Source organism: Caretta caretta, chromosome 3 (assembly GCF_965140235.1).
Source record: "Caretta caretta isolate rCarCar2 chromosome 3, rCarCar1.hap1, whole genome shotgun sequence".
NCBI lineage: Eukaryota > Metazoa > Chordata > Testudines > Cheloniidae > Caretta > Caretta caretta.
Genome location: NC_134208.1, coordinates 181661741 through 181687211, shown reverse-complemented (window position 1 = coordinate 181687211; position 25471 = coordinate 181661741). Strand labels below are relative to the sequence as shown.

The 25471-nt window shown below is 44.1% G+C and overlaps 1 long non-coding RNA gene across 1 annotated transcript; it reads left to right on the top strand.

Annotated features, from left to right (window-relative positions):
* Positions 1-8714: 8714 nt before the first annotated feature.
* On the top strand, positions 8715-21774 carry LOC125633531 (uncharacterized). The gene is made up of 2 exons (XR_007355644.1): positions 8715-8750; positions 21315-21774. It is a non-coding gene; the product is annotated as an uncharacterized LOC125633531 (long non-coding RNA).
* The last annotated feature ends 3697 nt before the right edge of the window (positions 21775-25471 follow it).

Sequence of the window (25471 nt, the reverse complement as noted above, 5' to 3'; positions counted from 1 at the left end):
GTGCATGCTTAGGGAGGTGGTAGAATCTCCATCCTTAGAGGTTTTTAAGGCCTAGCTTGGCAAAGCCCTGGCTTGGATGATTTATGACTTAAACCAGCAGTTTATTCCAACACTGCTACAAGCCTGAGCCAAGAACTTTGCCACTACTGTATGTAATTGATTCCTTTATCCAATTTTAACTCTCACCTTTCTTTCTTTCTTTCTTTCTTTCTTTCTTTCTTTCTTTCTTTCTTTCTTTCTTTCTTTCTTTCTTTCTTTCTTTCTTTCTTTTAATAAACCTTTAGATTTTAGTTAATAAGAATTGGCTGTAGCGTGTATTTGGGTAAGATCTAAAACATTTGTTAACCTGGGAGGTAATGTGTGTGGCCAGTTGGATCACAGAAAACCCCTTGGGAACTTCCAACTGATGTGCTTGTTAGGATATAGATATTCAGGCCTGTCTGTAAAGGCCTATACTCTAAGAATTTAGGTGTATTCTTATCACTTGGCTAGTGATAGAGGTATAAAAGAAAGAATCAAAACCACTGTCTGCCAGTGTAAGGGCCTTCTCTTACTGTGACAGTTTGTGGCCCTGTGCTTAGGCTCAGGCCTTTGGCTAAGCAGCAGAGGCAGCCATAAGCTGGGAAGCGACCGGTCACATCCTCACATTCCAAACTAGTCACATTGAAATAAGGTGCTATTGGGCTGTTAGGCACTATCAGGACAGGATTGTATTCCTATCACCTCCAGAGAAAGGGAAGTGCCTAGAAAATGTAAAAGGAAACTTAGTTTGATAGCATCCTGTCTGGCAAGAACTCACTTATCAATAGCTGGGATGTGAAATCCTCACTTCTGTATTGTTTTGTCATTATAGTTCCCACTTTGCTGTTGTTTGTCTGTATAATCTCTGTCTGGTTCTGTGATTGTTCCTGTCTGCTGTATAATTAATTTTGCTGGGTGTAAACTAATTGAGGTGGTGGGATATAATTGGTTACATAATCATGTTACAATATGTTAGGATTGCTTAGTTAAATTTCAGGAAAATGATTGGTTAAGGTATAGCTAAGCAGAACTCAAGTTTTACTATATAATCTGTAGTCAATGAGGAAGTGACTGGGGGTGGGGGGGGGTGGGCATGTGGGTGTGTGAGATGGGAACAGGGAATGGGGGTAAGAAAATTGGAATCATGTTTTGCTAAAGGGGGAAATGGGAACAGGGAATGGGAGTAAGGAAGTTGGAATCATGTTTTGCTAAAGGGGGAAATGGGAACAGGGAATGGGAGTAAGGAAGTTGGAATCATGTTTGGCTAAGGGCAGGAATGGGAACAGGGACACAGGTGTAAGGCTCTGTGGTGTCAGAGCTGGGAAGGAGGATACTAAGGAAGGAAACTGGAATCATGCTTGCTGGAAGTTCACCCCAATAAACATCGAATTGTTTGCACCTTTGGACTTCGGGTATTGTTGCTCTCTGTTCATGCGAGAAGGACCAGGGAAGTAAGTGGGTGAAGGAATAAGCCCCCTAACAGTGCTGAGACGACTACTTCTAAGTATGTTTCCCCTGGAGGCTTGGGACTTCAGTGCCCTGCCTGGTTTGAGCCAGACCCTCTAGTCAGTTGCAAACCCAGACCCAGATCTGAACCACGTCCCACAAACTGCAGGCTTAACTGAAAGCAGCTTAAGAAGTGTTCTTGTCTCTAACACTCAGACACCCAACTCCCAATGGGGTCCAAACCCCACATAAATCCATTTTACCCTGAGGGTAAACATATAAATTGTTCACCCTCTATAACACTGATAGAGAGATATCCACAGCTGCCCCCGCACCCCCCCCCCAGGTATTAATACGTACTTTGGGTTAATTAATAAGTAAAAAGTGATTTTATTAAATACAAAAAGTAGGATTTAAGTGATTCCAAGTAGTAACAGACAGAACAAAGTAAATTACCAAACAAAATAAAATAAAACACACACGTCTATGCCTAATACAGTAAGAAAGAGATTACAGATGAAACCTCACCCTCAGAGATGTTCCAGTAAGCTTCTTTTACAGACTAGTCTCCTTCTAGTCTGGGTCCAGCAATCACTCACACCCCCGTAGTTATTGTCCTTTGTTCCAGTTTCTCTCAGGTTTCCTTTGAGGGTGGAGAGGCTATCTCTCGAGCCAGCGGAAGACAAAATGGAGGGGTCTCCCAGGGCTTTAAATAGACTTTGTCTTGTGGGTGGACACCCCTCCCCCCCTGTGTAGAATCCAGCTACAAAATGGAGTTTTGGAGTCACATGGGCAAGTCAAATGTCCATGCATGACTGAATTCCCAAGCCACATTCCTGGGAAAGCTCAGATGTGGACTGGCATCTCCAAGTTCATTGTTGACTTAAGTGTTTCTTGACTGGGCACTTACTGAGAATAGTCTTTTCTCAGGAAGCTGACCAACTGCTTCACTGAGGCTATTTAAAATTAAACAAGTAAACAAATACTTGGTGGCATGGGCCCCTTGGTGAGGGCCTTACATGCTAATTGCACTTCCTCCTCTCTCCACTGTGGAATATCAGAGCTAATTTTGATTTCATTAGAAGTCTAGTTATAGGCTGCTGAGCTCACTTTGGGCTGACAGTGCACCAGCACTGGGGCTCCCCTACTACAAGCTGAATTCACCTAAGAGCTAAAATCACTGAGTGTTGTGTTAAGTAGTGGGGGAGCCTGAAGATATATTGTGGAGCAGTTTGCGGGACGGCTGGTGAAGCAGTTCGACGTGGAGCAGTGTGTGGATGGCAGGAGCTGCTTGTGGGCCATGGAGCTGAGCGAAGGAGTTCGTGGGGCGGCTGGCGGAGCAGAGCGCTGCTATGGAGCTATGGGGCGGTCAGCTTCAGATCATGTAAGGTGCCTCTTACCCCCGTCCCATTTCCACCCAGGTTGGGAGGTAAAGCTCCGCAGATAAACTTTCGAACTCTGGGGCTGCCCTGACCAGGGACAGAGACTTTTGGGGCATTGGACTTTTGGGACTTTGGGTGATTTGGGGTTGCTGGACTCAAGAACCAAAGGGAAAAGGGCATGCCCCAATTTGCTTGGGGTGGGTTTTTTTTTTTGCTCATGGGTTGTGTTATGAATCCTGTTGGTGGTGTTTCCCCAACATAATGCCACATTGTTTCTCTCTGTTATTAAAAGGCTTTTGCTACACTCAGACTATGTGCTTGCGAGAGGGGAAGTATTGCCTCTTGGAGGCGCCCAGCAGGGGTGGTATATATTTGTCCCAGGTCACTGGGTGGGGGCTCGAGCCGGTTTGCATTGTGTTATTGGAATGGAACCCCTAGATATTGAACCCGGCCCTTGTTGCTGCCAACTCTGACGGGCAGAAGGGTTACATAAGCATATTTCCATAAAGCATTATGGGGTGCAATGTCACAATGTGTCTGATCCTTTGGGATTGGTAGAACCTTTTCTTTTATATGATGAAATAAGATTTACAAAAATTGTCATAATATTTGATGTGGGTACCTCAATGGAGGCCTGAGGCTTGATCACTTTAAGGGAATTGTGTTGTTTGGACTTCTGAGTAACAAGTAAGGTAATAAAGAAGCTGTTTATGCTGGCTTGGTAAATCTAAGTATTGGAATATCCACCAGCTTTTTGGGGTTTGGCTGCCCCATTCTTTGCAGTTCACCATAACTGAGTGACCATAGGTGTCTCCCAATGAGGACCCTGGTCACAGCCAAATACACAGAAAATATAATATCTGTACTCCTACTTGAGATCCCCCTGCTTACGTAGCCAAGGTTTGCATTAGTCCTTTTAGCCACCATGTGACAACAAGAGCTCATGTTAGGCTACTTATCACTTGCTCAAAGTGTCAGAGGGAGTTAGGTGCAGAACTGGGAATAAAATGCAAACTTACTGACTCCTAGGTCCAGATTCTTAACGTGTATGAATTCTCACAGTTCATTTGAAATCAATGAAGTTCTAACAATAGGACCTAGTTCCCTAGCCTAATTACTAGATTCCACTCCTTTCCTATAAACTTAGATTTAAACATTAAAGCTAAACCTTGCTAGTCATCTCAGAAAGCCTATGCAATACTGTTATCCCACTGAAGCCCTCCAACCGGAATTAAGTGGGACTGAATCAACACATGGGCCTTCTTCAGGCTTATCTGAAGAAGGTGAATTTCACCCTCCTTTCCTAGAGTTGCGCTGGAGGAGCCCTACTTGGGAAAGTGGCAGTAGTGCAGCTTCTTCAGCTGAACTTTCAGCCTGGTGAAACTTTCAACCAAAGTGCTAACCAACGATAACGTAGATTTAATACTTCACTGCTTAACAGAAAGTGTACAGATTTCAGAACACGAACAGCAAGAAGAGATCCTAATGGGAATTTTCAGAATAATTATGTTGATCACTTAATGTATTGTTTCATGTTAAGTGAGTGAAAATGGATTCATGTATTTTAATGAAACTTTATGGTAATAGAGGTAATTGAGAAGGAATTCTCTCAGTTTTCAGGCAATCTGTCTCTGAAAGTTTTAAAATAGATGATCCACTCAAATGTCTGATTCATTTTAGAAAAATGCCTTTTTACACAAATGAAAGTCATCTTGAACTGGACAAAAATATTTCAGTCTGTCAGCTAAAGATAAAACTGATTGAATTTTTTTTAAATCTTCCCTTCTATGTTCTAAGATAGCTAAAGTATATGATATGATAAAATAGAATTTCACAAAGACTGTATTTGATGGCTTTTAACCATCTGCAATTATCAGTCTAATATTACCAGATACTTCACTGTAAAGGAAACAACATAATTGGAAAAACCTAATTAAATACTTCTGTTAGTCTATCTCAATAAACCTGTTCAGAGACTGTTTGCTGTGTATCCATATACAAAACTTTGAGACAGCAAAATCATAATGATAAATTTTTAAAGTCTGTTATAAAATGGGCTTGAAGAAATCCAGGATTGTAACTGGCTATATCAATTTAAAGACAGCATGTTTAATTATTAGTGTTGCATGGTTTGGAAATCTCTTTTCAGAGTGGGGAATTTCATCAGAAAAACAAACAAATATGAATCAACATACTAAATATACATCTGAATAAATCACAAGCTTTAAAATTCCTAAGAAGGATTTTAAAGCCTCTTTCAGGCAATCAAAAGTACAACTCCAGTGGTTTGCACCTACAGACAACAGGCTCATTCATTACCCCACCCTGATGCATTCTCACTGTACATCCCTGACATCAGGCTGACTCCCCTCCGAAATTACAGATTCCTGCTCTAAAGCAGGGAGCTGCTAGAGTTTCTCAAAACGGCTGTCTGAATTTCTTGAACATGGATAAAAGAACATATTTTCTGGGTCTGCAAAATGAAAACTGTTTTAGCTGAAGGTTCTAAAAGAAAAATTTCAGCCGAGGCAGACACCCAGCATAGAACATTTCAGCCCACATAGTTTAAGTTTGGAAAAGTTGTAAGTAACTGAAAAGAGTTTCTTATGATGGTAAGTGGAGCAACCTTAACTATAGGTGGCACAGTTTATAATAAACTTATTGTGTTCAGTAGCACTTTCTATGGGCATCCTTAACCACTAGTAGGAGTGATGGCTGCACAAAGAATCCAGTATTGGGCCTTTAATTTCTGTAAAGTTATAGCACATTCCCCTTAGTAAATTTCTGACACATACACATACGTCTGGATTTACTGAAATCCAGTTGAAATCCAGTTATTGAAGTATGGTGCCCTGCTATTGCAAGCAGCCCTGTCATATAATCCCATTTATAAATTTATCAAATTTCAAGTTTAAACAAGTTCAGTTGTTTGCCCCCACTACTCCTATTGGGTGGCTGTTACAAAACCTCATTCTTCTGATGATTAGACACCTCCTAATTTCCAGACTACATATATTCATGGACAGTTTATTGCATCAACATTTAATCTTAAAAAGCTCTTCTCCCTCCCTGGTATTTACTCCCTGCTGTATTTTTAGAGAGCAGTCCTCTACCCTCTCAGACTTTGTTTGTCTAGGCTAGTCATAAGTAACCTTTTGTCCCCGACCCACCTGAGCCAGATTTTCAGGAGGTGTAAATCATCTTAGCAGCACTGAAATCAATCCCGCTGGGAATCTGTATTCCTCTTTTATCTAATTTCATCTATTGAGGTTGGATACAGCAATGTAACCTGTTAGAGTTTAATATAACTTCATAATTTAATAACTAATCCCTTCAATTTTTGTGAAAGAAAAAAATAAAACAGTTCCCAGAGGAAAAAAAGAGACAGCTTAATATGTACAGCTAAATATCTTTCACCAGATATCAAAGTAACCCAAGAATGTTTAAAACTGCATTTCTAAGGAAAAACAGGAATGATTGTTGGTTAAAGGTTCAGAATAATGGGCAGGAAATCTAGGTTCTAGTCCTTCTGCTCAGAGCTACTGCAAGTCACTTAAAGTCTATGAATTAAATTCACCCATGTAGAGAAGACCAATTCAAGACACACCATACTGTTTAAATTCCACAACAGAAGGCCGTGCATGGTTTCATTATCTGATCGGGAATTGATTGTCCGTATCTCCATTTCCCCCTAGTCAGAATGAGAGCACTGTTCTACTGTTGCAAGTTTTATTGATGATTGTTAAGAATCAGTTAACTACTTGATGAAAGACATTATAGAAGTGTCAAGTGTTATTAAACAGCACACTGTACAAAGTATATCAGTTGGTATATAAAGGTTGCTAGATACCAGGTCTGCATTTACTGTTCGTAGTTCAGTTCACGCACACCGCTGTTCTCCATGACTGATAATCTGTTCTTGCTGCACTGCAGCTTTCAGGGCTTTAAACATCTTCTGTTACAGCCACTATCAGTTCTCTTCCAGCAAAACAGGAGCTATACAACTAAATGCTGCTTATATTACTTCAACACAACAGCATAATGCACAGTTGCCTACTCTAACCCAGGGAGGGTGAGTGGGGGGAGCTTCTGCAGTGGTAAACGTACCTGCTCACTGACCTGAAACACTTAGTCAATGCTTAGCACATTCCATTTTTAAGACTTTTTTTCTAGTCTTTTCTCCTCCAAGCCTTAAAAGAAAAGATGATTGGCAGTTCCCCTCCTACCGATTAGTGAACGGACTCTAGCACAAAGGGGAAAAGCTAAGCTCTTCCTCATTGTGGAACTATCCCCTGCTGAGCTCTTCCCAAGGCTTCCACAAAGCACCAACAGGTTAGTTTGCTACAGCCCTAACCACAATGAGTCAACACTAACTTCCCTTCAGGGGAAAGATGTTTCATTCCAATGATCTGTCCAAGAAGAAAATACAGTTTACAGAGACTACATCTGTTTCTTCTTTTCCCTTTATGTCACTCTTTTAAAAATAGGTATCGGAATGTTTCCGAACTGAAAATGTCTTAATTGGATCTAAATCCTAATATCTGCCCTGTAGTGAAAAAAAATTATCCAAATCACTTTGTAACAGTTAAATGTTTTCGAACAGAGGGAGTAAATTATGAGTGACCTATTTTCAGGGTGACAAATCATAATGTTTTATTTTGTATCTGGAGCTAAGGTCCTGATCCTCCAATCAGATCTGCATGGGCAGAACTTTCACCCTTGCAAAGACCCATTGGCTTAAATAATAGATTCATAGAAATGTAGGACTGGAAGGGACCTCAATAGATCATCTAGTCCAGTCCCCTGCACTTAAGGCAGGAGTAAGTAATAATTAGACCAATCCTGAGAGGTGTTTGTCTAACATGTATTAAAAACCTCCAGTGATGGATATTCTGCACCTCCCTAGCCAATTTTTTCCAGTGCTTAACTACCTTAAAGTTAGAAAGTTATTCTTAATGTCCAACCTGAACCACTCTTCCCACAATTTAACCCCATTGCCTCTTGTCCTAACCTCAGAGGTTAAGGAGAATAATTTTTCTCCCTTCTCCTTATAACAATCTTTTATTGAGAACCAGGGGTAAAAGTGAGCCGGTACGGGTCTGTAGAGTGTACCAGTAAGAACCTGCACTGGTCCGTACGCAGCCCACATTAAAGTGCTGCCACCGCAGCGCTTTAATGTCCCTGCCCCTTTGCCTCCCCCACCGGTGGCCCTCCTGGTAGGGTCCATACTGGCAGGGCGGCCGATGGGAGGGCTGGGGGAAGGGGCAGCAACGTTAAAGCACTGCCGTGACAAAGGACCGTCCTTAAAGCACTGTCGTGGCTTTAACGCTTTAAGCGCTGCTGTGCTTTAACATCTCTGTCCCTTCCTCCCCATTGGCGGCCCTGCTGGTAGGGTCCGTACCAGTAGGATCGCCGATGTGGGAGGTCAAAGGGGCAGCACTTTAAGGATGGTCCTATGCCACGGCAGCGCTTGAACATTGCTGTACCCCTCCCACTGACGGCCCTACCAGCAGGGCCACTGACGAGCGGGGGCGGGGGGGGGGGGGGGAGCAGCAATGTTAAAAGTGCTGCTGCGGTAAAAGACCCTGCAGCGCTTTAACGTCCCTGCCCCTTTTGCCCCGCCCCCCCAGGGCATTGACGGGGGCGGGGGAGACACAAAGGGAGCAGCTGCCCTGGAACCAGAGATTTAAAGGGGCCCGGGGCTCCGGACGCCTCTGCCGCTACCACAGTCGTAGCATCCAGAGCCCCAGGCCCTTTAAATCGCCACTGGAGCCCTGGGCGACGTGGGCCAGGCAGCCTGGAAGGGCGGACTGGGGGATGCTGACTCCCAGCCCCGCCCCTTCCATCCAAGACCCCCCCCCCCCCTTCTGGGGGACCAGAGCCAGCCCCAGCCCCGTACTGGTAAGTGTCTGGAGTTACTTTCACCCCTGTTGAAAACTGTTATTATGTCTCCCCCCTCAGTCTTCTCTTCTTGAGACTAAACAAACACAGTTTTTTTCAGTCTTTCTTCACAGGCATTGTTTTCTAGAACTTTAATCATTTTTGTTGCTCTCCTCTGGATTTTCTCCAATTTGTCCACATCTTTCCTGTGATGTGGTGCCCATAACTAAACAGTACTCCAGCTGAGGCCTTATCAGTGCTGAGTAGAGCGGAAGAATTACTTCTCATATCTTACTTACAATATTTCTGCTGATACATCCAAGAATGTTTTTCTTCCCAACAGTGGAATGTCTTGCTTGCACAGGGATCAACCTGCCCTGGTCCAAGTGTAACACTGGGGGCCTGAGTGAGTTGATTGTGATTGGTTTAGATTGCTCTGGAATTCTAGAGCACTTTAGTTGTGGAAGGCATTAATGTAATAAGGGTAAAGAACACAATATGCATTTTATTTGGTGACTTCTGTAATATGTTCCTATTTGCTAATTTCATTTTCTCATCCTGCTCTACACCTTAGTTATATTGAGCTGATCATTGCATGATTATATATAAACATTTTTCTTCCCAATTATTCATCTTTATACTAATAAAGATATTAAACTGAACACAAAATATCCCAATAAAAGCATAGTTAACTCAAAATTAAGAAAAAAATCATGAGTAGTGACAGGAGCAGAAGAGAAGCTTTTTAAAAATGCATCTACGTAATCTGGATAAGGTGTATGTACGTATCTGTATGGTGATACATGATTGATTTATTTTCATGGGACCTACAGGTTGCTCATGCTTTAGACTGGTGTTGCCATTTCATTGCAGGCTCATGCTTTTGAAAGGCTGAAAATGGTCAGCCTAAATTTCCGCATATGTGTTTGTATTTACAGACAGAAACTCAGGTATGCAGAATCTCCCTTTTTGCCTTCTGCACCTGCATTGACTGAAACTGTAGCCATGAGAGCCAAGTACAGCTCATTTCAGCTTCAGGCATAGGTTTGGAAATCAGACCATTTCCTAACTCTTGCATGCACTGAAGCAACTGTTCTCAATTCTGTCATGAATATCATATTGGGAAATCACCAGTGTTAATACATTTCTTCTGGGATATTATTCTTCACACAGAATATTGCCTGGTGTCATGACACAGCAGTGACACGTGGAGTGTTGAGTGTCAATCTGATTTGATTTCAGACCACTGCAGATATAGAAATTAATGGAGAAGCCAAGGATTGCTCCCAGAGAGCCATATTCTCAAGGGGACCTTTCAGGCACAGATCACACATCATACATGTAACCCTTCTGCCCATCAGAGTTGGCAGCAACAAGGGCCGGGTTCAATATCTAGGGGTTCCATTCCAATAACACAATGCAAACCGGCTCGAGCCCCCACCCAGTGACCTGGGACAAATATATACCACCCCCGCTGGGCGCCTCCAAGAGGCAATACTTCCCCTCTCGCAAGCACATGGTCTGAGTGTAGCAAAAGCCTTTTAATAACAGAGAGAAACAATGTGGCATTATGTTGGGGAAACACCACCAACAGGATTCATAACACAACCCATGAGCAAAAAAAGAACCCACCCCAGGCAAATTGGGGCATGCCCTTTTCCCTTTGGTTCTTGAGTCCAGCAACCCCAAATCACCCAAAGTCCCAAAAGTCCAATGCCCCAAAAGTCTCTGACCCTGGTCAGGGCAGCCCCAGAGTTCGAAAGTTTATCTGCGGAGCTTTACCTCCCAACCTGGGTGGAAATGGGACGGGGGTAAGAGGCACCTTACGTGATCTGAAGCTGACCGCCCCATAGCTCCATAGCGGCACTCCGCTCCGCCAGCCGCCCCACAAACTCCTTCGCTCAGCTGCACTCCGCTCCGCCAGCCGCCCCACGAACTCCTTCACTCAGCTGCGCTCTGCTCCGCCAGCCGCCCCACGAACTCCTTCGCTCAGCTCCACGGCCCACAAGCCGCTCCTGCCATCCACACACTGCTCCGCGTCGAACTGCTTCACCAGCCGTCCCGCAAACTGCTCCACAATATATCTTCAGGCTCCCCCACTACTTAACACAACACTCAGTGATTTCAGCTCTTAGGTGAATTCAGCTTGTAGTAGGGGAGCCCCAGTGCTGGTGCACTGTCAGCCCAAAGTGAGCTCAGCAGCCTATAACTAGACTTCTAATGAAATCAAAATTAGCTCTGATATTCCACAGTGGAGAGAGGAGGAAGTGCAATTAGCATGTAAGGCCCTCACCCAGGGGCCCATGCCACCAAGTATTAATACTTGTCCCCAGCCTCTCTCCATTCACACAGTTTTGGAACCCATGACCCTTGCCTAGCGAGTGCTACTTAGTTGATGGTGAATCCCTCCATCATAACAAAAGGCCACATACAGTTCCAAGCACAGTTCCCATAATCAGGGTAATAACAATTTATTCTTCCTGCCCCAATAACAGAGACACTGGGGATCCCACAGCAGCCAAAGTGACCATTTGGGCAGCTATGGTCTCATTCTAGGCGGGGTGGGTGTGCCTATGCAAATGAGATCGGCCCCTGAAGTTCTTTTCCACAATTTGCCACACCTCACCACCAGATGTCAGGGTGGAGCTCATCCTGACACTGCTTACATCCTCCCCCCAGCCGAGACTTTGTCGTCCCGACAAATCACACTCCCTTTATACCAACTCATTGGTTTCCTCCAAAGGGCCTCAGGAAGCCCACTTTAGCTTCCACAAGCCTGTGTGCTAAATGTATTGGCTCCTCACTAGTCACCCCAGGTGCATCATAAGTTAACCGTTTCACTGGTCTTATCACCCTGTCTCGTCTATTGAGAATCTCTGTTGTCGAGGTAGGGGGAACATCCTCTTGAGTGACGGATGGAGAGGCTTCCCTGGAGGGTCCCTCGGCTACTGGCGTAGGCCCCTGCACTCCTAGTTCTAACGCTGGAGGGTCCAAGGTGCCCAGGACATCCTCTACCTGTCCGTCCCCATTGTCCAATAACCTGTGTGTGTCATCACAGGGGGGTCTCATCAGCAGCACCGGGGTATCAGAAAGGGGCCTAAATAGTTCCGCCATTGGGTTTAGGGCGGAAGAGGGAAAACTCTCGTTTGGTTCAGCTGATCGAGACTGAAATCTTGTCTCCATCCCAGGATACACCAGGGTTGTGTCTTCCTCCTCAGACTCACTCTCAGATGTGCAGAATAGGGATAAGTTAGCTGCAGGGGGCCCACTGTCTGTGTTGGATGGCGGCTTTGGTCTAGCACCTCTGTTCTGCCCGGCGGCCCTGCCGTGGCCCATCTCACAAGGGGTGCTTACCAATTCCCCCACAGGGAGCAAAAGGTTTCTATGCACCGTCTTTATTTGCCCTGGACCGTCTTCAGGTTTGATCTTGTAGACCGGCAGATCTCCCAGCTTTTCCATCACCAGGTAAGGTATTGCCTTCCATCTGTCAGCTATCTTGTGTTTGCCAGCAATACCCAAATTTCGCAGCAGGACTCTGTCCCCCGGCTGGAGCTCCTGCGAACGCACTCTAGCATCATATCGATGTTTGTTGCGGTCTGCGTTCTTCCGAGCCGCAGCGGTAGCTAAGCGATAAGCATCCCGCAGCTTTTCTCTTAGTCGGGATACATATTGCTGATGAGTTTCATAGCTATCTCCATCCTCTGATACACCAAAGCACAAGTCTATGGGTAATCTTGGTTCTCGCCCAAACATCAAGAGATATGGGGTGACTCCCGTAGCATCGTTCTTTGTGGCATTGTAGGCATGCACCAGAAATGCGACATGCTGGCTCCAGGTTGCCTTCTGCTCTGGTCGCAAAGTTCCCAACATATCTAATAGGGTTCGATTGAACCTCTCTGGCTGAGGATCACCTTGGGGGTGATAAGGCGTTGTCCTAGACTTTTTAATTCCTGCTATCTTCAGCACCTCCTTCAGAAGGTGACTCTCAAAATCCCGCCCCTGATCAGAGTGTATCCGAGCCGGGAATCCATAGACTGAGAAATATTTGTCCCACAATACTCGAGCAACGGTGGTGGCCCTCTGATTACGTGTGGGATATGCTTGTGCATACCGTGTAAAATGGTCAGTCACTACTAGAATGTTTCCAACATTCCTCTTGTCTACCTCTACAGACAAGAAATCAATGCATACCAACTCCAAAGGTTTGTTGCTGGTGATGTTCTTGAGATATGCAGCCCTCGTGGGCAGAGTTTTCCTTTGAACACATCGAGCGCAAGTCTCACATTTCCTGCGAACATCTTCAGCCATTCGGGGCCAATAGAACCTACTACGAATAAGTTCCAGGGTCCTCTCCATCCCTAAATGCCCAAAGTCATCATGAAGGGCCCTCATGGCCAGGGCTCTGTACTTTTTTGGCAGTACTAGTTGTGCTCGTTGTTTTTGTAAAGGGTCAGTGGTCATTCGGTGTAGCACTCCCTGAATCAGTTTTAGTTTGGTCCATTCTCTCAATAGTAGTTTACCCTCCGGGTTAGGTGGGACAACCGCAGCTGGGCTTCGCCCCTCCCTTTTGGCAAGTAGTGTATCACGAATGTCAATATCTTGCCGCTGGGCTTCTTGCCAGTCAGCCGCATTGAGCATGGGCAAAGGAGATTGGTCTAATGCAATATAGTTCACCGAAGCAGAAGGCATGCATTCAGGGGGCAGGCCCAAAGCTTCTGCAACACATCCCTGAAAGCCCTCACGGGCCTCTGGCTCTCGGCGACTCACACTGCAAATAGCTCTCACTCCATCTGTGGGTATCACAGCAACTTCTGGAGCCTGCGGACGCCTGGACAATGCATCTGCATCTACATTGCTTCTCCCTGATCGGTACTGAATGCTGAACTCATAGCTAGCCAAGGCGGCCACCCATCTCTGCCCTGTAGAATCCAGCTTAGCACTTGTTAACACATAAGTCAGTGGATTGTTGTCTGTCCACACCTGGAACTGAGCACCATACAAGTAGTCTCGAAATTTCTCAGTGATGGCCCATTTCAAGGCCAAAAATTCCAGCTTGTGGGTGGGATAGCGAGTTTCACTATCAGACAATCCTCGGCTGGCAAAGGCTACAGGTTTACATTTGCCTTCCACTTCCTGGTACAGGACTGCTCCCAGACCCTCCAAACTGGCATCAGTATGCAGGATAAATGGTTTGCTTGGGTCAGCAAAAACTAGGACTGGAGCATGAGTTAGGCAAGTAATGATTTCTCGAAAAGCCCTTTCACATCTCTCATCCCACCGTGGCCCAAATGGTGCAAAGGGGCCATTGTGTCTCTGCACAGGAGGCTTTGGGGACCTCCCCTTATTCTTGGACTTAGATTTGTTCTTGCTGGACTGATGTCCCCTGGTAAGATCATTCAGAGGCTTTACAATCGTAGCATAGTTTTTCACAAATCTGCGGTAGTAGCCACTAAATCCAAGGAAGGTCTTGAGTTCTCTGTAGTTACTTGGACGTGGCCATGTAGTGAGTGCTTCTATTTTATCAGGATCAGTACTCACACCTTCTTGGGACACAATGTGACCCACATACTTCACTGAGGTTCTGCAGAACTGGCATTTGTCAATTGAAAGCTTCAGACCATAATCCTCCAACCTATCAAGCACTTTAAGAAGTCTTTCTTCATGCTCCTCTAAGGTTCTTCCAAACACAATCAGGTCATCCAAATAAACTAACACTTGCAGTAAATTCATGTCTCCCACAACTTTCTCCATGAGACGTTGAAAGGTGGCAGGTGCTCCAGAAATCCCTTGGGGCATGCGTTCGAACTGATAAAACCCTAATGGGCAGATGAAGGCTGTCTTCTCCTTATCTTCTTCTCCCAGAGGGATCTGGTAGTATCCACTTCGAAGATCCAACACAGAGAACCACTGGCTTCCCAGCAAACAGTCTAAGGCGTCTTGCACTCGAGGCATAGTGTACTGGTCGACCACAGTACGGCTGTTTAGGGTGCGGTAGTCAATACACATCCGGATTTTCCCATTCTTTTTGCGGACTACCACAATGGGTGAGGCGTATGGGCTGCGGGACTCTGTAATGATGCCATTCGCAGCCAGCTCCTGAAGATGATGTCGCACATCTTCCATCTCAGAGAGAGCAATCTTCCTAGATCTCTCCCTGAAAGGTCGAGAGTCATGTAGTCTGATATTGTGCTCTACTCCTTTTGCACATCCCACATCCCACTCATGCAGTGAGAACACCTTGGATCTTTCACAAAGTTTCTTCCTCAGGCGATCTTTCCAGTCCTCGGACACTGGTGAATCTCCAAAGTCAAACTTTGCTGGGTCTATTGTCGGAACTTGAGTTTCACACTGGGGTTTTACAATCGACTCAGGCTCAAAGAGGTCTGCTATCTTTTGTCCTTGCTTCACAAAAATATCACGACTCGTTTCATTAGCAATCAGTATAGTCACCCTTTCCTGGGTGTCAGCAGGTAGGGTTATGACTCCACTGGGGACCAGCACTCCTTCAGGGAGCTCTCCTCCCATCGGCTGCTCTATCATTGCTAACGTCCCTTTACTGCCTTTCAGACAGGTACTCATGACAAGCACTTCTTGCTCCGTCCTTGCAGGCACTACTAAGGGGGTTGTGCCCGCGTACTTCAGTGCCCCAAGTGGTAGCTCAGATGTGTCCCTTTTAGCGCTCTCAATTTTCCTATAGGCTTCAGCACAAAGCGTATGGATCATCAGGGTATTCAGGTACTGGTCCCCAGCCCGCCTTCTGCAGTAATCCGCCAGTACCTTGAAGAGACTGGAGTTGGTCCCTATCAGCACAGACACATCAGAAGTCCCTTTAGGGTCAGGGCATATTAAGGCAGCTGTGTCTACCTCTTCTCTTACCCCAGCAACCTCCTCTGGGAATTCCAGGTGCACTATGACATACCCTTGGTAGGGGTATTCATCCATGCTGAGGCCACACAGGCCAAGGCCAGTCAGTGGCTGTATAGGCAGGTGCCTAAGCATCTGTTGGTAGAATGACTGAAATATAATAGTCACTTGAGATCCAGTGTCAAGCACTGCTTTACACTCCACCCCTTCGATCCTCACCTTGACCTCTGCTCGAGGCCCTATCAGTCCTGCAGGGATCCCAGCTGGACAGTCTTTTCTGGGGGAATCTTCAAATCCTGCAGACCTGGGGGGTCCCCGTCCCCAGACCCTTTGGCAGCTACCGGATCTCTCCCAACTGATCCTCAGCTTTCCATACACTAAGGAGGGGTTTTCTTCATTACGGCACTTGGCAGCACTGTGTCCATCCTGACCACATCGGTAGCAGAAGAATTGACCTTTCCCCCTTCGCCTGGGGGGGATGGTGGCTCTAAGTGCGGGCTTCTCAATCGCCACAGTTTGAGGCTTCTTATTCCTGGAAGTCTTAACTCGGTCAACGGTACTTTGCAGCTCAGCTATCCGTTCCGTCAGGACCTGCATTTGTTGGGCAAGTTCCTCTCTGGTGCTCACCATCAGTACACTGGCCGTTTGCAGTGGTGTTGCGCTGGCTGGATCCGATGTTTGGGCTTCCCAAAACTCACTGGCAGCCTGCCTTTCTTCCTCCTCTCGGACCTCTTTTATCAGCTGGGAGTAACTTGGGGGATGTTCCCGTCGTTCTCTTAGCTGGAGATGAAGTAGAATCGGGTTCTGATACTGAGTTCCTCTTACAATTTGAGCCAGTCTGGTCTGATCCATCTGCTCAGCAGTCACTGCTCCCCTCATGACAGCTCTCTGAAGCAGTCTCTCCAGTCTCTGTATGTAGGCTGAAGCCTTCTCGCCCTTTTGTTGTCGGGAATTAAGGAACTTACAGTAGCTGTCTTCAGGGCCCTCTACGCTCCCAAAGTTGTGTTCAAGGGCCTCTAGGCAGTCCTTCACACTGACCCCAGGGTCAATGAGCTTCAGGGTGCGAATCACATCTAATGCTGGGCCGCCAAGGCTCTCTATAAGGCATCTTCGCTTTTCTGCATCTGGTACGGCCCACTCTTGCAGCATTTCAGTGGTATGCTCTAACCAGGGTTCAAACTCCTCCTCCCCAGCAAATAATCTTAACTTACGACAAGAGTCTGACTCAGCATGGGGCAGCACAACCTTTTCCAATATTTGCCCCAGAGCTTTTGTCCAATCATCAGCCGAGGCTGCAGCCTCTGAGCTAGAAGCTGCTGAGCCAGGGCTCAACAAACCTGACATATTAGCCATTATTCAAACAGTAATTTCCTCAAAATATAAGCACAAACAAAAAAATATAAATTGTTTCCCAATGTAGTGGATCACTCAACAGGTGCTTGCGAGGGGTACTGACCCAGGCGATCCCGGACGAGCCCCCAAAAATGTAACCCTTCTGCCCATCAGAGTTGGCAGCAACAAGGGCCGGGTTCAATATCTAGGGGTTCCATTCCAATAACACAATGCAAACCGGCTCGAGCCCCCACCCAGTGACCTGGGACAAATATATACCACCCCCGCTGGGCGCCTCCAAGAGGCAATACTTCCCCTCTCGCAAGCACATGGTCTGAGTGTAGCAAAAGCCTTTTAATAACAGAGAGAAACAATGTGGCATTATGTTGGGGAAACACCACCAACAGGATTCATAACACAACCCATGAGCAAAAAAAGAACCCACCCCAGGCAAATTGGGGCATGCCCTTTTCCCTTTGGTTCTTGAGTCCAGCAACCCCAAATCACCCAAAGTCCCAAAAGTCCAATGCCCCAAAAGTCTCTGACCCTGGTCAGGGCAGCCCCAGAGTTCGAAAGTTTATCTGCGGAGCTTTACCTCCCAACCTGGGTGGAAATGGGACGGGGGTAAGAGGCACCTTACGTGATCTGAAGCTGACCGCCCCATAGCTCCATAGCGGCACTCCGCTCCGCCAGCCGCCCCACAAACTCCTTCGCTCAGCTGCACTCCGCTCCGCCAGCCGCCCCACGAACTCCTTCACTCAGCTGCGCTCTGCTCCGCCAGCCGCCCCACGAACTCCTTCGCTCAGCTCCACGGCCCACAAGCCGCTCCTGCCATCCACACACTGCTCCGCGTCGAACTGCTTCACCAGCCGTCCCGCAAACTGCTCCACAATATATCTTCAGGCTCCCCCACTACTTAACACAACACTCAGTGATTTCAGCTCTTAGGTGAATTCAGCTTGTAGTAGGGGAGCCCCAGTGCTGGTGCACTGTCAGCCCAAAGTGAGCTCAGCAGCCTATAACTAGACTTCTAATGAAATCAAAATTAGCTCTGATATTCCACAGTGGAGAGAGGAGGAAGTGCAATTAGCATGTAAGGCCCTCACCCAGGGGCCCATGCCACCAAGTATTAATACTTGTCCCCAGCCTCTCTCCATTCACACAGTTTTGGAACCCATGACCCTTGCCTAGCGAGTGCTACTTAGTTGATGGTGAATCCCTCCATCATAACAAAAGGCCACATACAGTTCCAAGCACAGTTCCCATAATCAGGGTAATAACAATTTATTCTTCCTGCCCCAATAACAGAGACACTGGGGATCCCACAGCAGCCAAAGTGACCATTTGGGCAGCTATGGTCTCATTCTAGGCGGGGTGGGTGTGCCTATGCAAATGAGATCGGCCCCTGAAGTTCTTTTCCACAATTTGCCACACCTCACCACCAGATGTCAGGGTGGAGCTCATCCTGACACTGCTTACATACAGATACCAACACTAAACTGGGGGAAGAGGTAGATATGCTGGAGGGTAGGGATCGCTTCCAGAGTGACCTAGACAAATTGGAGGATTGGGCCAAAAGAAATCTGATGAGGTTCAACAAGGACAAGTTCTCCACTTAGGATGGAAGAATCCCATGCACTGCTACAGGCTGGGGACTGGCTGGCTAAGCAGCAGTTCCACTGACAAGTAGGTGGGGATTACAGTGGATGAAAAGCTGGATCTGAGTTAACATTGTGCCCTTGTTGCCAAGAAGGCTAATGCCATATTGGGCTGCGTTAGTAGGAGCATTGCCAGCCGATCAAGAGACGTAATTATTCCCTTCTATTTGGCACTGGTGAGGCCACATCTGGAGTATTGCATCAAGTTTTGGGGCCCCCACTACAGAAAGGATGTGGACAAATTGGAGAGAGTCCAGCGAAGGGCAACGAAAATGATCAGGGGGTTGGGGTACATGACTTGCGAGGAGAGGCTGAGGGAACAGGGCTTGTTTAGTCTTCAGAAGAGAAGACTGAGGGGGGATTGGATAGCAGCCTTCAATAACCTGAAGTGGGGTTCCAAAGAGGATGGAGCTAGGCTGTTCTCAGTAGTGGCAGATGACAGAACAAGAAGCAATGGTCTCAAGTTGCAGTGAGGAAGGTCTAGGTTGGATATTAGGAAACTCTATTTCACTAGGAGGGTGGTGAAGCAGTGGAATGGGTTACCTAGGGAGGTTGTGGAATCTCCATCCTTAGATGTTTTGCAGGCCTGGCTTGACAAAACCCTGGCTGCGATGACTTATTTGGTGTTGGTCCTACTTTGAGCAGGGGATTGGACTAGATGACCTTCTGAGGTCTCTTCCAACCCTAATCTTCTATGATTCTATGATCACATCCTTTATATTCAGAACTGGTCAGGTCAGTTGCCTTCATGGCACTATCCTTAGACATGATGAAAAGGCAGGGCCTGAGGCTGAGAAGTCTCAGAGTACAGCTCCACTGTACCCACACTGCCAGGAGCCAAGAAGAGATAAGGGAACCAGGACTTATGTGTAGCAGCAGCATAGGGCCTTAGGACATCCTGGAGAGGGACAACCTCCTCTTCCTCCAAAATGTATTCAAAGTAAATTCCAAGAGGGAGTGTTTTTCAGTGGGAGTGGAGATCTTCCTCCCTGTCCCCCATGTAATTAATGTCTGTCACAGGATATTGGTCAGTTTTACAGTACCACCATGTTTATCTCCAAAGTGCTCTGTATCATGCTATGTGCAGCAGTATTTACATGTTGGTCAAAATGCAGCAATGGTTGCACATACTTATCTGCAGGCCTCTGAACCATGGATTGGTATTTTGCTTGTAGCTATTTATCCACCTTTGTGAAACACTTTGGCATCTTTTTATGATCTAGTGCAAACTACTCAATATTATTATAGAGATTGAGGAAACTGTAAGAACAATAACAACTGAAACAAAGCAGCAGACAGAAAATAATGTCTTTTTTGTATAAAGAACAGTAAATGGTTCTACTCTAACAAAGGGATCCTGTGAAAAGGAATTGTGGAGTTCGATATTTAAATGATTTCTGTGTAGCAAATGTAATCAGTTTACAAGTAAAAAGTCATTTTTTCCTAACTACCAGCCCTGAAAACTCAATATGGGATGTGACATTCAAGCTGGGTTCTTTTACCTATAATAAAGGTTCTGAAGGAATTCATGCCCCAGGTTACACTTGTGTAACCACACTACCTTCAGAGGCATGGCATGGGTGTGACTGAATGGCCCTTTAATTGAAATGTAGGAAAACAGTCAGTGTACTGACCAGAAAAAGAAGGGAGCCTAGCTTTTTCTCTTTCAACTGTCTTGGCTCTAAAAGGTCACAGGAGTAAAAGCAAAAATATATCTCCTTCAAGTAGATAGATATACTTTCAATATACACAGGGAACAGATCTGATAAATAAGGAGATAGTTTTACAAATTCACTTTTTTTTTTAATTTAATTTTGTTAAATTAATTAATTTTGTCTCCTGTGCTCTGCAAATCTTTGTTTTGGATTTTACCCTATTTTAACTCTGGTCTTCCAAATGTTAGATACAATAGCTAAGTTAACTCTTGACCTATTTGATAAGTCTGCCAAAGATATCATTCCTTTTTCTGCTAAAATCTTATTTTATGTAGCCCTTTCAAGTAAGTTACTAGGGCTGTCGATTAATCACAGTTAACTCACGCGATTAACTAAAAAAATTTATTGCGACTAATTGCAGTTTTAATCGCACTGCTAAACAATAAAATACCAATTCAAATGAATTAAATATTTTTGGATGTTTTCTATATTTTCAAATATATTGATTTCAATTACAACACAGAATACAAAGTGTACAGTGCTCACGATATATTATTATTTTTATTACAAATATTTTCACTGTACAAATGATAAACAAAATAAGTAGTATTTTTCAATTCACCCCATACAAGTAATGTAGCGAGATCTCTTTATCATGAAAGTGAAACTTACAAATGTAGATTTTTTGTTGTTACATAACTGCACTCAAAAAAATCCAATGTAAAACTTTAGCGCCTAAAAGGCCATTCAGTCCTACTTCTTGTTCAGCCAATCACTAAGAAAAACAAGTTTGCTTACATTTGCAGGCGCTAATGCTGCCCACTTCTTATTCACAATGTCACCTGAAAGTAAGAACAGGTGTTTGCATGGCACTTTTGTAGCTGGCATTGCAGGGTATGCTAAATATTTGTATGCCCCTTCATGCTTCAGCCACCATTCCAAAGGACATACTTCCATGCTAATGATGCTCATTAAAAAAAATGTGCTAATTAAATTTGTGACTGAATTCCTTGGGGGAAAATTGTATGTTTCCTTCTCTGTGTTTTACTCATTCTGATATATATTTCATGTTATAGCAGTCTCGGATGATGACTCAGCACACGTTGTTCATTTTAAGAACAGATTCACTGCAGATTTGACGAAACTCAGAGAAGGTACCAATGTGAGATTTATAAAGATAGCTACCTCACTCTACCCAAGATTCAAGAATCTGAAGTGTCTTCCAAAATCTGATCAGGATGGAGTGTGGAGCATGCTTTCAGAATCTTAAAAGAGCAACAATCCAATGTGGAAACTATAGAACTTGAACCACCAACAAAGAAAATCAACCTTCTGCTGGTGGCATCTGACTCCGATAATGAAAATGAACATGCATTGTCCACAGTGACTTTGGATCGTGATTGAGCAGAACCCGCCATCAGCATGGACACATGGTGGTCGAAGCATGAAAGGGGACATATGAATGTTTAGTGAATCTGACACATAAATATCTTGGTATATAAACAAATAAATGGTATTATATTATGGTTTAACAGAGCAATTAATCACAATTCATTTTTTAATCACGTGATTAATCGTGATGAATTTTTCTAATTGCTTGACAGTCCTATAGTTTACCTTTAAATGATTGCTAATCTGAATTTTCACGTGTTTTGGGGGCTGACATACTGCAAAACATGTTTTTCTTTCTCTGAATAGTAGTTGGTATCTGTAAAAGGTTCAATTCCTGTATATTTGTCAGTGTGGCCTCCTTACCTTTTGACATTACATCATGAATTAATGTCACAGACCCACATTCTTATAACCAGATAAGGCTACATTAGCTCTTCTATTTTAAGGTTTTGGTACAGAACATTGCCAACAGATTTCAGTTGAGTGGATACACCCATCTTAGTCAATGCAACACTGAGAGCTAGGAATTGACTCAGAAACTAGTCTTATAAAAACCAAATTAGAATTTAGGATTTTGCATTCTACAGTCATGCATCTGCAAAAGGAACTGAAGACTTGGGTTTTTTTTCACTAAGAAATTCCAGCATGGAGATTTACTCTTCACAAATATACCTATAAAGGGATGTCATTCACTGTGTATGCAAAAATGATTAACACTAGCCTGATCTCTGTCCAAAAGCAGCTATTCTCTTCTGCATTATTTAATTTCCTTTCAACCTTGTCATCATGATTAACTACTCTATAATAAGGATACACACACACACACACAGACACACAAATAAAGATCTGTATGTAGTGGTGAAAGCATGGTGAACAGGTGAAAGGTAACCTCCAATAGTAAGAGCGAATCAATAAAGTAGAGTGTGAGTTACCTGTACCAGTGTGTAGAACCATTCATCTGAAAGCAATATATGTCCTAGTAGAAATAATGGCTTGTTCTTGGGTGCATTGGAAATTTCAGGCATTAAATCTGTCTGAACACATAGAGACCTGGGTCCAAACACTAAATATTCCAAGTTGCATCTTGACCTTTTTTACACCTTTCACATGTGCTTCTCTTCGGTTACAAAATGCTACAGTGAATGGAAATGTTGTCAATTAAGGAAAAAGGGTGTTTGTATCAACCTTTTCATGTGTGGAATTTAATGACATTTTAAGGTTAAAGTAAAAGTCAAACATTGATTTGTAGTGCCTGCATTTAATGTGGCTAATGAACAGAGAATTCTACAAAAACCTTTTAATCCTTTTAAACTTTTACCTATGAAAAGACTTCTTCCTTACAAAGCTTTTTGTTGACAAAGTATTTTAGGACAGAGGAGAAACTGAGCACAAATGTACTCCAATGGGAAACAATCCAGGAAAACCTAGTTTATTTCATTTTAAATTGTATTTATTTCATTTTAAATTCATTGTAAATCTCTTTCATAAGTTGCATGAATGAAAGAAAGGTGATACAAATTGGGATCTTGTTATGCATAACCCTAGATTTTTTTAAATGCTCAGTCTCAGATAAATGCTATCAAGCCTTTCCTCATCTTGATAATGAGATTATAACATTTTTATTTGGTTTATTATTCTACATTATCATAGAAAATGGTGTATACGAGACAAGAGTCAATCTAATGGAAGATAATGGAAGAACTGTATGCAGGAGTCTATTCTTATTTATCAAGCATTGTGAGCTAGTATGGTCATATCAGAAGTAAATTAATAAAAGATGAGCCAATGAAATAGCACAGCTTAATATTTCACAATATGCCACATAGCAAGGAGGACCAGATTAACTCTCTGAACAAAAATTCATCTCACAGCAATTTTTGCTTGATATCACACCATTAGAAAAAGCATAAATCATCTATCATACAAAAGGTAAGGAACACTACTATTTACCTAGAGCCTGTTCCTTCAAAAATTGATGCATCTGCTCAGCGTTATAGTGCGTAGTTCAATTGCCACTTGCAGTGCATAAACATGTCTTTGCAAAGTTGGGGCCCCTATGTGTAAAGTTTTCATGTATTTTCATCACTCTCCTTATAGTGTATAAAGCTAAGCATTTGCATTAGTCTTTGCAGGATTTGGGCCACGGGTTGTAAGATCTTTGGGGCAGGGACTGTCTTTTTATTTATATGTGAGTGCAGCACCTTGCACAAAGGGGCCTTATCTCTACATGCCACTTCAGCGCAAACAATAATGATTAATATTTCAAGGAATTTCTACCAGATAAATGCAAATATAGACATTTTGCATGTCCTTTAAAAAACCACAAGACTTCAGATTCCCTCTTTTGTTTTATCTATTGTTAAACATACTGTATCTGGTATCCACTGATATCACACACTTATACTAGAAGAAGAGAAGATCTGTTGTACCTTTGGTAGCATTGCTCATTGCTTAGGTAGCATGTGGACCCTCTGAATATTTAGGGACAGATATCCCTGATTTCACTGGACTACTTGTGGAGCAAGGTACTACATATTGTGAGTAAGGGTATCAGGATCTGGTTCTTAGGACCTCTTAGATGTGATTAAAATCATTGGATCTAATTCTAATCTCCAGAGTAACTCCACTTAAATAATTGTTACCCTTAATGACATTGGGTCATTATTTACTTTTTGAGATGTCTCAAATGGGGATTCCAAGGAATCAGACACCACACAATGTGAGTAGGGGGAGGCATTTTGCCCCACAAACAATTATGTTTCCTCTGTGCTAAGATCTACTATGTCATCAAGAATATTGTAGTAGAAAGAGAGAGCCTGAGACATAAGGCCTGGTGTAAGTCCTAAGGCCTGAACTAAAGTCAGCCCCTGCTGATATAAAGCAAAGTTAGCAAAAGTCAAGCTATGAGCAAAGTCAGGCCCAGTTACAAATCATACCTACTTGCAAGTTCACAAAACATGGCAAGAACAGGGCTAGTATTGCAAAAATGCAAACACTCCTAAGAAGTGCTAGGCACAGAATACTCATGTAAACACATTCCAGAAGGGTAGTACCAGAACACCCCAATACCAAGCATGGCATAAACACACTCCCTGATGATAACAGGGACACCTTGACCCCTCCTAAAGATTAGGTCAGGGTGACAGGGGGATGGATAGAGATGTTTTGATTGAACCAACATGTACCAGATAAAGGGTGGTAACTAACTACGTCAGTTGAGAGCCACAGCACTAACACATGTATGCTCATTGCAATGGTCTTGGTTCAGTGAATGGCGGGCCTTTCCATTCTCCAGTAGGCAGGACAAAGATACTCCTCTGGCCCTCCTCTTTATTCACTGATACAACCAAGTTGTCCAACATACTGGAGAATGAAAAGGCCTGCCATTCACTGACCCAAGTCCATTGCAACGAGCATACATGTGTTAGTGCAGTGGTTCTCAACCTTTCCGGACTACTATACCCCTTTCAGGAGCCTGATTTGTCTTGTGTACCCCCAAGTTTCACCTCACTTAAAAACTAGTTGCTTACAAAAATCATTCTTCTTACTTTCCCCCCTGCCTCCATACATGCCTCCCAAACCATCTTGGACCTTTCTTCCCGAGAATGCAGTCATTTTTTTTCAAATAACAGTATAACCTCTGTACTAAATTGAAGCCAATCATTAGATGTCAAAGGCATATTTATAAGACCAAGATATGAGTAACGTTTTTCCAATGCCATCTTCTCAAACATGGAAGGACAGAGACAGGTTGGTATTTGGTAAGACTGTTAATGTCAAACGATGGCTTCTTCTGCAAAAACTTCAATAATGTATTATTAAAAGCTGGTGGTGTCCTGCC